At 41.5% G+C, this 14,060-nt stretch overlaps 1 long non-coding RNA gene across 1 annotated transcript; it reads right to left on the bottom strand.

Moving 5' to 3' along the window:
- Window positions 1-1,320: 1,320 nt before the first annotated feature.
- Window positions 1,321-11,806, bottom strand: LOC113092946 (uncharacterized). Its single transcript, XR_003287665.1, has 3 exons — window positions 11,786-11,806; window positions 1,759-1,797; window positions 1,321-1,415 (listed from the first exon to the last, which is right to left on the bottom strand). It is a non-coding gene; the product is annotated as an uncharacterized LOC113092946 (long non-coding RNA).
- Window positions 11,807-14,060: the final 2,254 nt, after the last annotated feature.

Raw genomic sequence — 14,060 nt, 5'->3', positions numbered from 1 at the left:
TTCAAGGATGCAGTGCCTTTTCTGTTTTTCATCTCGGCATATAATCGTTTCCGTTACAGTGTTTTTGCATACTTAATGTTCCTTACTTTCCCTCACCAGCTTCTTTCTGATCCATCATCACTTCCTACCATCTCCACCCAGTCACAGTTCAGTGATGCCAAATGCCTTGTGAACGTGTATGTTGAACATTTTTCTCCCATTACCTACATCGAATACAGCATTTATTCTTTAGGTCAGTCTCACATTCACAATAAAATATTAGTTTGAATTTCCGCTCAGGAAAGCAAAATCTTTTTTTGTAGTATCCTTTCAACTGTTAAGGGATTTACCAGCATAATGCTGGTCAATGCATTACAAGGTGTAGTTTGAAGTAAAAATCAGATATGTGTATACTGTAGGTAGATGCCTTATTAGATGCTCTTTCAATGGGCCACTACATAATCAATCTGCCAAATTGGAACACTCAAAACACCAGTTTGTGATCACTGGAGAGCAAGTTGCCTGTGCATCTGCAATGCAACTGTAGTTGTAGGCTTGTATAAATATTCATATCTGGAATAAACTTCAACAGATGATTTTGCTGAACTAACACAATCAACACAATGGTTTCAAGAGGAAACCATTGGCTAACTCAACATTAAAAAGTTACCAGAGTTTATAAAACCTGTAATATTGAGTAAATACATATTAAAACACAACCCAACACATTTTTAACTATCAAAGGTTATCCCATTTCTTTGTGAATTTAAATTTGGCAAATATTACAACCAGATGCTGTGCAATGTTGTGGCATCTTGGAAACTTTTTACAGTAAATGACGACACATAGACCATTTCAAGATGGCAAATGAAATATTATTTATTGAATAATAATCAATAAACAACAGCCATCATAAAAGTTGATAAGCAATTCAGTCAAAAGGCAGTGCTCTGATAGAGCATTAAAGTTATATAAAAATGTAAAATTATGAAAGAGGATGTGTTTTTAGACTGTCTTAATGCAAGCTGAGGAGGATAGCTTGAGTGGCCAAGGACCACAGCTAAAGAGTTACAGAAAATAGCTGAGCCTTTATTTCATAATGAGATTTTCCGTCCATTTTAAATTCTTATTCTCCAATTAAAAGGTAGATCTTTGTAAAATGTTAAAATAAAATGTCAAAAGAATTAATGCAGATTTATTTCCATGGGTTATTTCCATACAATTCTCACCACAACTGTATCACTGTTTAGATGTTTTGAGATATTTTTTGGCCCTGAGACAGCGAATCTCACAATCCTCCTGAGTGTTGAACCTGTTGCTGTTCCCGTCACAGCCTCCATACCAGAACTGGACACATTCACCACTGCTGACGTTGAAGTACCATTTCACTGAAAAGTTTGAGCAAGTTCCTGCATCAAGTATGAGCTGGCAAACATCTATAAGAAGAAAGAAGATAGAGATAATTGTTTTAAGTTACACCCAGTGAAAATTAGGCTGATCAATTTGAAGCCATTTAAAATAGTCACACTTTTGATATTTGCACATTTCACCATGCATATTGTGCTAAGCAATAATTCTATACTTGATTTACATGATTGTTTTAATGAATCAACAATGCTTCTCATATGTATTTCCATTTTTTTTAAAGCGATGAAATTGATTTAACTCAAAAAATGTGAAAGATTTTATGGTTTGGGTTAGGTTATAGAAACTATAATCAGCTTTAAATAAAAACAGTGGTAGTCTACTGCATATCCGTCAAGTAAATGTATCTTTTACCCTTGAAACTGGAATCATCCTGTTGAAGATTTTCAGATTCTGTAGGAGAAATTTGAATAATCTCAAAACTATGTACAGGTAAATGGCCTACAGTACATAGAGCATCCAATATATGCATTCAAAATTGTGCTTGCTTTGCCCTTTGTTGTGATAAACAGTAAAGTGCGTTCAGATGAATTAAATTTCTGTTTTGTCAAACGGGTATAAAATGGTTATGGAATTGTCAGTCTGCAGTAAACAAAGCAGATTTCATTACATATATTGTTAGTCATTCAAGACTAATCCTAATGGCCCTGATAGACACCTGGATCAAACCAGAGGAAACTGTTACTCTTGCAGCACTTTACAATAATTTCTCATTTTCCCACAGTCCCTGTCTGACTGGAAGAGGTGGAGGTACTGATCTGCCTATCTCTAATGACTGGAAATGTATTCCTTTACATTCTCTGGGTACTTACAGGTCCTTAACATTCAGTCACTATTAGCTACACTTTTAAAATACCCCAGGACCACAAGGTAACTTCTTGGATGAATTAGATGTGCTGCTCTCAACTTTTCCTGAGGATGGTACTCCACTAGTTATGCTTGGAGACTTCAACATCCACCTAGATAAACCTCAGGCTGCAGACTTCCACACTCTGCTTGCCTCTTTTGATCTCAAGAGAGTGTTAACTACGGCTACTCACACCTTATCTGAATGGATGTGTTGGAAGACCAAACTTGAAATGCACTGTAACATCTATAAAGAAAGCCTTCATGCTTTCGATGTGGAACTAGCCACAGCTTGAAAGACTTCTCAAACCTTATATACAGTAACTTAAACAACACTCACACTCTTTTTGCTACTGTTGAGAGACTGACAAACCCACCCAAGTTAGATGACCAGTGAAATGCTCTCTGACAGAAAATGCAATGAGTTTGCTACCTTCTTTTCTGAGAAGATCATCAATATCAGGAAGGTGATTAACACATCCTCAAGTTTTGCAGAGGTCAGACAGATTCGGACGCAATATCAAAAACATACTATGTCTATATTTGAAGCAATTGATAGCAAAATTTTGGAAGAAATAGTGCAGCACCTAAAATCGTTGTTGTTGACACACTTCCCACATATTTTTTTTTTCTTTTGCTTAACTGTTTAGAAGCAGATCTCTTCGAAGTCACTTCTTTCTGGGACTTTTCCAAACTCCCTGAAAACTGCAGTTGTTAAGCCCCTTCTGAAAAAGATCAATTATAGACCAACATCAAATCTTCCTTTTATAGGCAAGATCATTGAAAAGGTAGTTTTTAATCAGCTGAGCAAATACTTAAACTCAAATGATACCTGGACAATTTTCAATCGGGTTTCAGACTGCATCACAGCACACAGACAGTGCTCATTAAGATAATAAATGATATCTGCTTACTTTCTGATTCTGGCAAAATATCAATGCTGGTTCTACTAGATCTCAGTGCTGCATTTGACATTGTAAATCATAACACTTCTAGAGAGACAGGAAAACTGGCTTGGGCTTTCTGGGATGGTTCTTCAAATGATTCAGGTCATACTTGTTATGTGAGTGTAGGAGAGCATAAGTCTAAATGGATGTCCATGACATCCTGTGTCCCACAAGGCTCAATTCTTGCACAGCTCTTGTTTAGCCTGTATATGTTCCCACTAAGAACATATACAGATGAGAAAGAAACAGATTAAATTTCTCAGCTATGCTGATGATACCCTTATTACCAAATGACTATAGCCCCATTGACTCCCTCTGCCAATGCATTGATGAAATTAAGAGTTGGATGTGCTAAAATTTTCTTCAGGTAAACAAGCAGAAAACTGAATTCATTGCATTTGGAAACAAAGATGAAATTCTCAAGGTGAATGCATACATTGACTGTAGGGGTCAAACAACTAAAAATCAAATCAAGAATCTTGGTGTGATTCTGTAGACAGACCTTAGTTTCAGTAGTCATGTAGCTTTGCATTTATTGAATGAGCACTGTGAGATGTCTGAACTGACTGCACTGTATTTTATGTATGTATAATAATTTTCTATTTTTAAATTAATTTTAAATACATTTTAAATCGTCTTCAAAGTTTTTTATTTTAGTGATTATTATTTCTTTATGATTATTTTACTTTATTTTATGTAAATCACTATGAATTACCATTTTGTACAAAATTTGCTATGTAAATAAACTTGCCTTGCCTTATTTACACATGACACTGTTCCACTGATCATGTGCTGGTTACTCCACTGCACACCTCAGATCACTTCTTCCTCACTATTAACCTCAACAGAGTTCCTGACACAACACATACCCCTCCAAATGTCATCTTTCGACATAACCTATGCTCACTCTCACCCTCCCGAATGTCTGCTATGATTTCATCTTAGCTTTTTTTTTTTACCTTTATTTTTACAGGCAAGTCATTAAGAACAGGTTCTTATTTACAATGGTGGCCTGTCAAGTGGAATAACAACTTAGGGAAAGGGAAGTAGAGCTAAAATAAATACAAATCATTCGAAATACAGTACAAACAGGTTAGCAATTACATAAATACAATTTAAAACATCAATCATCATCATCAATCTGCCCCTTGTCTTTCAGGTCAGCCCATTCCACCCCTTCTGCGCCTTGGTTATTTGATGTTCTCCACGAACATCGTTCTAAGCTCAGGACTGCTAAAAGGGTGTGGTGCAAATCAAAAAATCCCGCTGACCTTAATATGTATCAGTCATTCCTCTCTTCCTTCTCTGCTAATGTCTCCACTGCTAAAAGGGATAATATCATAACAAAAATAACAATTCGTCTAACTCTCGCATGCTCTTTAAAACATTTTCCTTGTTCTTTTGTCATCCTCCTCCCCTCCTTCAACTCCCACAGCTTACGACGGCCACGTTCATTAATAAAATTAAAATCATCAGTGCACAATTTTCCACACCACAATCAGTCAAGCACATCTTACCAGTAAACATACACTTGTTAATCACCTTCTCTTCACTCTCAGGCAGAAGTCTCCAAACTCATCTTTTCTTATCATCCTACTCTATTCCATCTCATCTCCTTCAAGCCATTTCTCCTGCAGTTGCACTCATTCACATCATTAACACATCCCTTCACACTGGTGTTTTTCCTTCAGCATTTAGACAGGCTCATATAACCCCACTACTTAAGAAACCCACTTGTAATCCACCTCATTTAGAGAACTACAGACTGGTTTCCTTTCTTCCTCAGAACAGTTCCGAAGCTACAAGTCATTGAGTCTCATGTGCAGTTCACAAATGGATGGGTTCAAGAGTTGGAAATCATAGAACCGGCAAACAAGCTGCGCTCTACTTAGCTGCTAGTTTAGTAACCGGTAGTGCTAACAACCATTCACACATGGACTTTTAACTATGTGTTTCAAAAGTGTAGTTAGCTGTCAACCCTCCCGTTTTTTTTCCGGGGTTCTCACGTATTTGAGCTCTTTTCCCGCTGTCTTCCCGTTTTAGTATTTTCCTGTAAAATATCCCGTTAGCCCCTCCATCAGACCTGTCAAGTCTCTGTGCTGTTGTCCTGTTGCCACTCCTGGCCCTTCCAGCGAACAGATGTTTTCAAAGCATCATTTTGCTTACTTGAAAGCAACCTTAGCATGTTGGGCTTTTTAAGATAGCGTGGTTGTTGTGAGAGCACGATTTCACGCCAATCTGTAAGGAAAGTCACATTAGACCTAGCTTCACAAATCGCTTAACATTAGTTAATGCAGCAGTTTTTAATGCAGCGAATTTTTGCTGTCAGCAGAGGGATAGCAACAGAAAGATGAATGTTGAAATTTTCCATATTTTGGATGAGTAACCTAGGAAATTTTCCTTATTTTCAATGTTCAATGTTGACTTAAGCTATATAAATTAATATTCAGATGTTATGGTCTCCGAGGTCACGCTTTCAAGCAGGAAAGCGGTGGAAAGTTAATCCATTCACATTTTATTTTCCCCATGGCGATTATGGGGAATACAGCATAATGGTTTACCATGGTTGAACTAGATTTTTAATTAATCAAATTAAGACACACGCCTGAGAGGGAGTACGTCTAAACCCTGCGCAGTAGCCCGAGTAGCAAAGGAGGCCATCAACATGGCAGCCACGCCAAGTAATGACGTCACAACGCCCAAGCCCTATACTTATTTTGCTGGATCTGTCCAATGCTTTTCACAATTTTAAACACCAGATCATCCTGTAAACCCTATTGGCAAAGTTCATCACAGGAACCGCACTACAGTGATTTGAGTCTTACCTCTCATATAGGTCCTTCAAAGTATCTCGGAGAGATGAGGTGTCCAAGTCACAACATCTAACTACTGGGGGGCCTCAGGGCTCAGTTCTTGGACCACTTATCTTCTCTGTCTACATGGCATCGCTAGATTTTGTCATTCAGAAACATAGCTTTTTATATCACTGCTTTGCTGATGACACTCACCTCTACCTCTCATTCCATCCTGATGATCTGACGACAGCTGCTTGCATCTCAGCTTGTCTAACAGTAATTTTTTGCTTGATGAAGGACCATTACCTTCAACTCAACTTTGCCAGGAAAGAACTGCTTGTGGTTCCATCAAACCCATCGTTTCTTCACAGTTTCACCATTCAGTTAGGCACATCAACAATAACTTCTTCAAAAACAGCCAGAAACCTTGGAGTTATGATTGATGATCAGCTGACTTTCTCAGACCACATTGCTAAAACTACCTGGTCCTGCAGATTTGCTTGATGCAACATCAAGAAGATCAGGCCCTTTCTTTCAGAACATGCTCCACAACTCCTTGTTCAAGCTTTTGTTCTGTTCAGGCTGGACTATTGCAATGCTCTCTTGGCAGGTCTTCCAGCCAATTCTATCAAAACGTTACAATTAATCCAGAACATGGCAGTAAGATACATTTTTAATGAGCCAAAAATAATGTTTGTCACACCTCTGTTTATCAATAGGCACTGGCTACTAATAGCTGCTCGCATAAAATTCAAGACATTAATATTTGCCTACGGAACCACCACTAATTCTGCACCCCCTTTACCTTAATTAATTACTTCAGATTTATGTGCCCTCTAGAAGCTTGTGTTCTGTAAGTGAACATTGCGCTATTGTGCCATCCCAAAGAGGCACAAAATCTCTTTCACTTTTAAATGTTCCTTCCTGGTGGAATGACCTGCCCAACTCAATCGGAATGACCTGCCCAACTCAAAATATTCTTAAAAAAAAAACTTGTCCCTTTTAGACTTACACTCTATTCATTTACTGTTTGCTCTTCAGGAACTCGAGCTGCGTCGAGAACGTTTGGGGAACGCGTCCAGTGTGACGTCTCTGAATAATGTGTATAATCAGTCCAAAGGAAGGGCAAGACGTCATAGGCGGGTGACGCCAGATCCGGCGCCCGCTCTCGGTGGTCGGAAGCCCGCATTTGCGGTACTTTCTCCCCGATGAGAAGGCGTGACTCGCTGCCTGTCTTTCTCTGAGGAGATTGATGTGGATAGGCGTCGATGAGCTCGCCAGTTGCACAAGCACCAGTCACACAAGCACCAGTTACACAAGCATATTATGCCTAATATTAACAAAAGTAGCATTAATGAAGAGCGGAGCTCGCGCAGTCAGCTCTCGGGGGGCTGATTGTGCTTTTCTCGCTGTTGAGCGTTCCGCTCTCGCCGAGCACGCTCCGAGGAGTGTGTCTGTGCATGCGATCTTTCAGTCGCGGTCTGGCTGGTGCTGAGGCACGGCGGCGACCGCAATAGTGGGAATCGCACATGATCTGGCGAACGGGTTGAAGATGGTTTGTCCTATCTCCATCCGTGTTCACTAGATCTAGAGCCTGTTCTCGAGGCTTGGAAACCAGTGCTGCGGTTTCTTCGCCCTCTGAGACAGCTCGCTGCTGCTGCATGCTCTCTCGCTGGGCATGCTCCGAGGACCGTGTCTGTGCATGCAATCTTGCAGTTGCGGTCGCGCCGTTGCTGAGGCATGGCGGCGACCGCGATAGCGGGAATCGCACATGATCTGGCTAACGGGTTGGGGACGGCTCGTCCTATCTCCACCCGTGTTCACTAGATCTAGAGCTCGTTCTCGAGGCTTGGAAACCAGCGCTGCAGTTTCTTCGCCCTCTGAGACAGCTCGCTGTAGCATCCATCTTTCTCTGAGGAGATTGATGTTGTTTGTGTGACTGAGTAGCATAAAATAATATATATATATGTTTTTTTATGTGAGTTTTTTCTACACCAGACCGTGTTGACTAGTCTGGTTGCTGACTACATTTAATTCTAACCTCTGAGGAGGTTGAGGCGGTCAGGGGCTGCTGGGCAGAGCAGTCCCAACTGTGTTCCAGCCCCACGTGCCGGGGGTGTTACATTTGTACTCCGCAGACGCTAGAGTCAAAGTGGCGCTCCCAGGCCGAAGGCTACTAGTGGAAAGCAGTTCTATGGACCGTTGTTTTTGCTGGATAGCCTTCATCATAACGTCCTGATGCTTAGGCCTAGGACGTTTTGAGGGCCAGCTCCATCTGGGGAAGAGTGGTGTACACCGCATTACACGGTGCCCGTCTCTCCTCAGTGCCCTCAGGAGATTGTTCTGCCAACCCTGCCGGTGTTCCAGGGTGCACCGATCTCCAGGCTACCTCTACGGAGGTCTCTAGAGCAGCTAGTACAGTCGTCCCCTGCCAGTCCACCGCTTCAGGGCACCGAGCTAGTGGCTCTAGGCGCACCAGAGGCTAGTCTCGCGAGACTGGTTCCCTTAGGAGGTCACATGGCGGTGTGGGAGCCCCTGCCAATTGTACTTCACGGGGTCCTGCCCCGAGCAGGCTCTGGTCTAGTCTTCCTAGCAGACGATGTGGGTCTGAGGACCGTCGTTTTTAGGAGACTTCAGCTACGAGAGTCCTGATGCTGCGGGAAGAGCAGTGTACACCGCATTGCACGGTACCCGTCTCTCCTCAGTGCACTCAGGAGATCGATCTGCCAACCCTGCCGGTGTTCCAGGGTGCAGCAGGCTCCAGCGAGCGCTTCTCTCAGTTACCGCCCGGAAACGTAGCGATGCTAAGAGGCTCGCAACCTCCTGGGAGGTTTCCAGAGCAGCTAGTTCGGCCGTCTCCTGCCGAAAGCTAATTGCTCTGATGCAACAAGAGATCAATCTTGAGAGGCTGATTCCCTTAGTAGACTATATTGCAGCGTGAAAACTACTGCCAAATGTGTCTCAGTGGGTCCTGCACACTGTAGTGAGAGGCCACAGAATCCAGTTCTGGTGGGCCGCAAGCAGGCTCTGGTAATGGAACAGAAGTAGACTCTCTCTGAGGATGGAGACCATCGAGGTGGTCCCTCCTTGGGTTGCAGAGTCCGGGTCCTACAGCCAGTACTTCACTGTTCCGAGGAAGGATGAGGTGATGTGTCTTTTTCTAGATCTGTGCTTTTGAACATTTAAGTCAGGGGACTGAAGTTTAGCACGCCTGCACAGGCCAAGGACTGGTGTGTCACAATCTATCAAAAGATGCACTTATCTCCATCCTTCTTCATCGGAAGTTCCTGAGGTTTGCTTTTGGGGGAAAAAGCCTACCAATACGGATCTTCCACTGGCCTTGCACTCTCACCCCACACTTTCATGACTCAACCACACTGACGATTGGTTGATATCAGCTCAATCTGAGCAGATGACGGTTCGGCGCCGAGGTGTCGTTCTCGCTCACATGAAAGAGCTGGGTTTAAGACTTAACGCCAAGAAAAGTGTGCTTTCTCCAGTTCAGAGAACCACTTATCTGGGCATGGTGTGGGATTCGACCACGATGCAGGCACGTATGTCACCTGCTCGGATCGATTCGATCCTCACTGCAGTCGCGAGAGTGAGAGAAGGCCGGTCACTCACTGTCAAGCAGTCACGGTGATTGCTGGGTCTGATGGCAGCTGCGTCCAATGTGAATTCTATTGCCCTGCTGTACATGAGACCCCTACAGTGGTGGCTCAAGACCAAGGGGTTCTCCCTGAGGGGAAACCCACTTTGCATGCTAAAGGTCACGCGGCTCTGCCGACGTGCCTTGGATATGTGGAGGAATCCTTGGTTCTTGTCCCAGGGCCGGTGCTGGGAGCTCCTTGTCGCCGCATGATCCTAGCGACGGACGCGTCCCTCACCGGCTGGGGTGCGGTCATGAGTGGCCACCCTGCCAGTGGTCTGTGGAGTGGTCGCCATCTGACATGGCACATCAACTGCCCGGAGATGCTGGCCGTGCTTCGTGCACTTCTTTATTTTCTCCCAGACCTAAGAGGTCACCATGTGTTGGTGTGCACCGACAAAACAGCGGTGGTCTCTCACATCAACCACCAAGGAGGTCTGCATTCACTCTGTTTGTACAACTAGCATACCAGATCTTTGTTTGGGCCCAGGACGAATTCCTCTCGCTCAGAGCAGTTCACATTCCTGGGCATCTTAATATGGGAGCAGACATCCTGTTGAGGCAGGGGCCGAGGCCCGGGGAATGGCAGCTTCACACTGAGGTGATGAAGCATAGTTGGAGATGTTTGCCAGACTTGGGTGGATCTGTTTGCGAATCGAGAGACATCGCACTGTCCCCTCTGGCTTCCTCTGACTCATCCAGCTCCACTGGGGCTGGACGCCATGGTACAGACATGGCTGAGGCATCATCTGTACATTTTTCCCCCGATTGCTCTGCTCTCGGGAGTTCTGGAGAGAGTGCGCTGGGAAGGAGTCCGGCTGCTGTTAGTAGCCCCATTCTGTATGGGCCGGGTATAGTTCCTGGGCCTGATTTCTCTTTTTGACGGCACTCCATGGGAGGTTCCTGTCAGGAGAGATCTCCTCTCGCAGGCAGAGGGTGCGCCCCTGCATGGAGCTTAGAGGCTGTAGGTGTTGTCTCTGAGGAGGCACAACTCTTAGCTTCCGGTCTCTCAACCGAGATTGTAAGACCGTTGTCCAATCCAGAGCTCCCTCAATGAGGAAACTGTATGCCTTGAAGTGGAAGCTTTTCAATTCTTGGTGCGGAGACTGCCATGTTTCCTCAATGGTGTGCTGAGGCTGAGGTCTCCGGCCAGAAGAAGCTTATGCTTAGCGGTGATCAGGATGCTATCCTAAGCCTCGAGTCCTCTGATCTCCCCTCTCCTGGGGGTCAAGACTCACTCCTTCTGAAGTTCGGCCATCGGACGGTTTGTCCCCGATTTCTGTCAGGCTCCTTCTCCTCCTTTTGCTTTAGCTGTGCTCTTCCACACTAGGCAGAGATTTGAAAGTCTGGCGGCGTGGGCATTCTTGTTCCCCAAATGTTCTCGACGCAGCTCGAGTTCCTGAAGAGGAACATCTAAGGTTACATATGTAAACCTGGTTCCTCGAAGGAACGAGACGCTGCGTCGCAGTGCCATACTTCCGGCATCTCTGGCCGGCGCTTGCTTCATCTTTTGAGGCTGATTACCGGCTTCGCCGCTCATGCTTTTATGCTTCCTGGTCTCTGATGTCACCCGCCTATGACGTCTCGCCCTTCCTTTGGACTGATTATACACATTATTCAGAGAAGTCACGCTGGACGCGTTCCCCAAACATTCTCGACGCAGCGTCTCGTTCCTCCGAGGAACCAGGTTTACATACGTAACCTAAGACGTTTTCTTATATTTAATAATAATAATTAATATTTAATAATTTTCTTATATTTAATTTTTCTAATCTTTTTGTATTGTATAGATATATATTATACAATTAAGAAAAGCTAAGAAAAAAAAGAAAAAAGACAAAAAAGGCTTGCTCTATATTCTTTTTCTATTCTGTCTGATTAATAGGTATTTATTATATAATAAAAAAAAACTTGTGTACTGCGTTAAGCTGAGACTTCTTATAGCCCTTGCATATCATTGCTCTTTTGTTGATTTTGATTGCTTCCATTGCCTCATTTGTAAGTTGCTTTGGATAAAAGTGTCTGCTAAATGACTAAATCAATATGTAAAAGTAAAATATTAAAGTAAATTATCAGAATTTACATCAATAAAAAAATGGATTATGAATAGCCTAAATATCAGTAAGCAAGTTTGGTCAATTTACCTGTAGACACACATTCCTTAACTCTAATTTTGGCCATTTTTCTTTTGCTTTGGCAATTCTGCTTCTGAGATATTTAAGCCAATAAAGTAGTTTCAAGTTCAACTGACTACATAGCCTACAGGATATTTTCAGTGTCTGCTTCCCATTTTATGCATGGTACCTCCAAAAAACTAAACTGATAACAGTGATCTTTTCTTATTATTTCAAAGAGCAAAACAGAAAATATAATTTTACTGTATATACAACTATAGATTAAGACTATTGACATTACACAGGAAAAAAAAAATAATCTACTCGTTCTGCAATTCATCTCCATCACTGATAAAACAATCAGCTGAGCAGTAGCCATTCAGATTTTTTGAATGAATAAAACCCATGCAGGACTCCCCTCCAGCCATTCCCCACATACCCAGGTGAGCAGTCTTTAAATATCTCACTGCACTGTAGGCACTGGGTCAGAGAACATGGCACCTGGCACACGGAAACCCTGGTTGTATGTGCAGAAAATGCACTCCAGTTCATGGCACCTAATTTACATAAAACAACAAACAATATTAAAGCAATATTAAATAATTTTGTAGAAAGGTAGAAGAGCCATAGAAGGAAAATATTTTATATATTATAGGATGGTGTTAGAAAGTGTTATTTGCTTTGTCTGTAGAGTACCTAGATATTTAATTTATAACCAGCATTAACTTCAACTAAATTAATAAAGTTTGTCAAGCCAAAATTTATGTTAGATTGGCATAGCTTGAAAGTTTGAAGTATTTTCAATTGAAAAAAATTACACTTGGCAATACAGCCTATCAGAGAAAACACAGATAGTAGAGAGGAGACAGACAGAGAGATGAAAAGAAACAGACACTTATACTTTTTACAGTACTTAATACATGTTAAGGAGTTAAAGAACTATCTAGCCACATGAAGTGGGCCTATTTTCTGAATTTCTTCACACTGACAATGTCCCTAAAATGTCATATGAAGTCACATGAAGGTAAATTTAATAGGTAACATTTTACAATAAGGTGTCATTGGTAAACACTAGTTAATGTATTAATTAACATGAACAAACAATGAACAATTCACTTCTTCTTCTTCTTCTTCTTCTTGTATTTATAATGGCGGGTGGCAACTAACGTTTAAGATGCATATCCGCCCCCTACTGTGCTGGAGTGTGGAACAGAAACTTATACTTCAGGAGAAGAAAAACATATATATAATAATAATAATAAAAAATAAAAAATAATAATAATTATTATTATTATTATTAACTACCTATATAACATTAAGGAAACCAATGATTAAATTATTACAATGATCCACAAGGACTTAAATTCTTTTAATTAGACCAGTTTCTTTCAAATAAATACACAAAGCTTTATATATCTGATCTCCAACTTTAAATAGGTTTTTAAGATTTAATGTATTCACTCCTTATTTCTTTAATTCATCTATTAATTTTATCCTTTGATTTTCATATTTGACACATTGGCTAATCACATGTTCTGCGGTTTCTTCTTCCATTCCACACTCACACATACCTGATGGATGTTTTTTCAATAAATGTATTGTTTTATTCAACCCAGTATGCCCCAATCGCAACCTTGAAATAATTATATGTTCTCTTGTATGTCTACCTATTGATTTCATTCTTCCTACCACTTGTTTAATATTATATAAATGACGTCCCTTCTTCCCTTCATCCCATTGTTTCTGCCATGCCTTCATAATATTATTCCTTATTTTTGCTTTACTTTCAGCTTTACTAAATGCTACTTCCATAATTCTATTGTGATTCAGAGCTTGCTTAGCCAACGCGTCTGCAGCTTCATTCCCCTCAATCCCCCTATGAGCTGGAATCCACATAATTATGATTTCTGTTTTATATGCTGAAGTCTGAACATAATTTCATACATTTCATATACAATATCAAGTCTGTTATTAGATGATAAAGACTGTAGAGACATCAATGAAGATAAACTATCTGAAAATATCACAACCTTGCCAATTTTATTTTGTTCTATCCACTGCAATGCCGTTAAAATAGCTAACAACTCAACTGTAAACACTGTTAGATGATCGGAAGTTCTTTCTTTAATACTTATCTTCAACTCTGGAATAGTGAACGCAAAACCAGTAAGACCACTCTTAGGATCCTTTGATCCATCTGTGAATACTGCTAAAAAAGATTTATATACTGACCTTAGTCTGTCATCCACTTTCGCTGCCCAGTTGCCCTTCGTCTTTTTATTTCCTCTTGAAAATGGAGATCAAC

This window comes from Carassius auratus, unplaced genomic scaffold (assembly GCF_003368295.1).
Source record: "Carassius auratus strain Wakin unplaced genomic scaffold, ASM336829v1 scaf_tig00214790, whole genome shotgun sequence".
Classification (NCBI taxonomy): Eukaryota; Metazoa; Chordata; class Actinopteri; order Cypriniformes; family Cyprinidae; genus Carassius; species Carassius auratus.
This window is presented reverse-complemented; position numbering and strand designations above follow the sequence as displayed.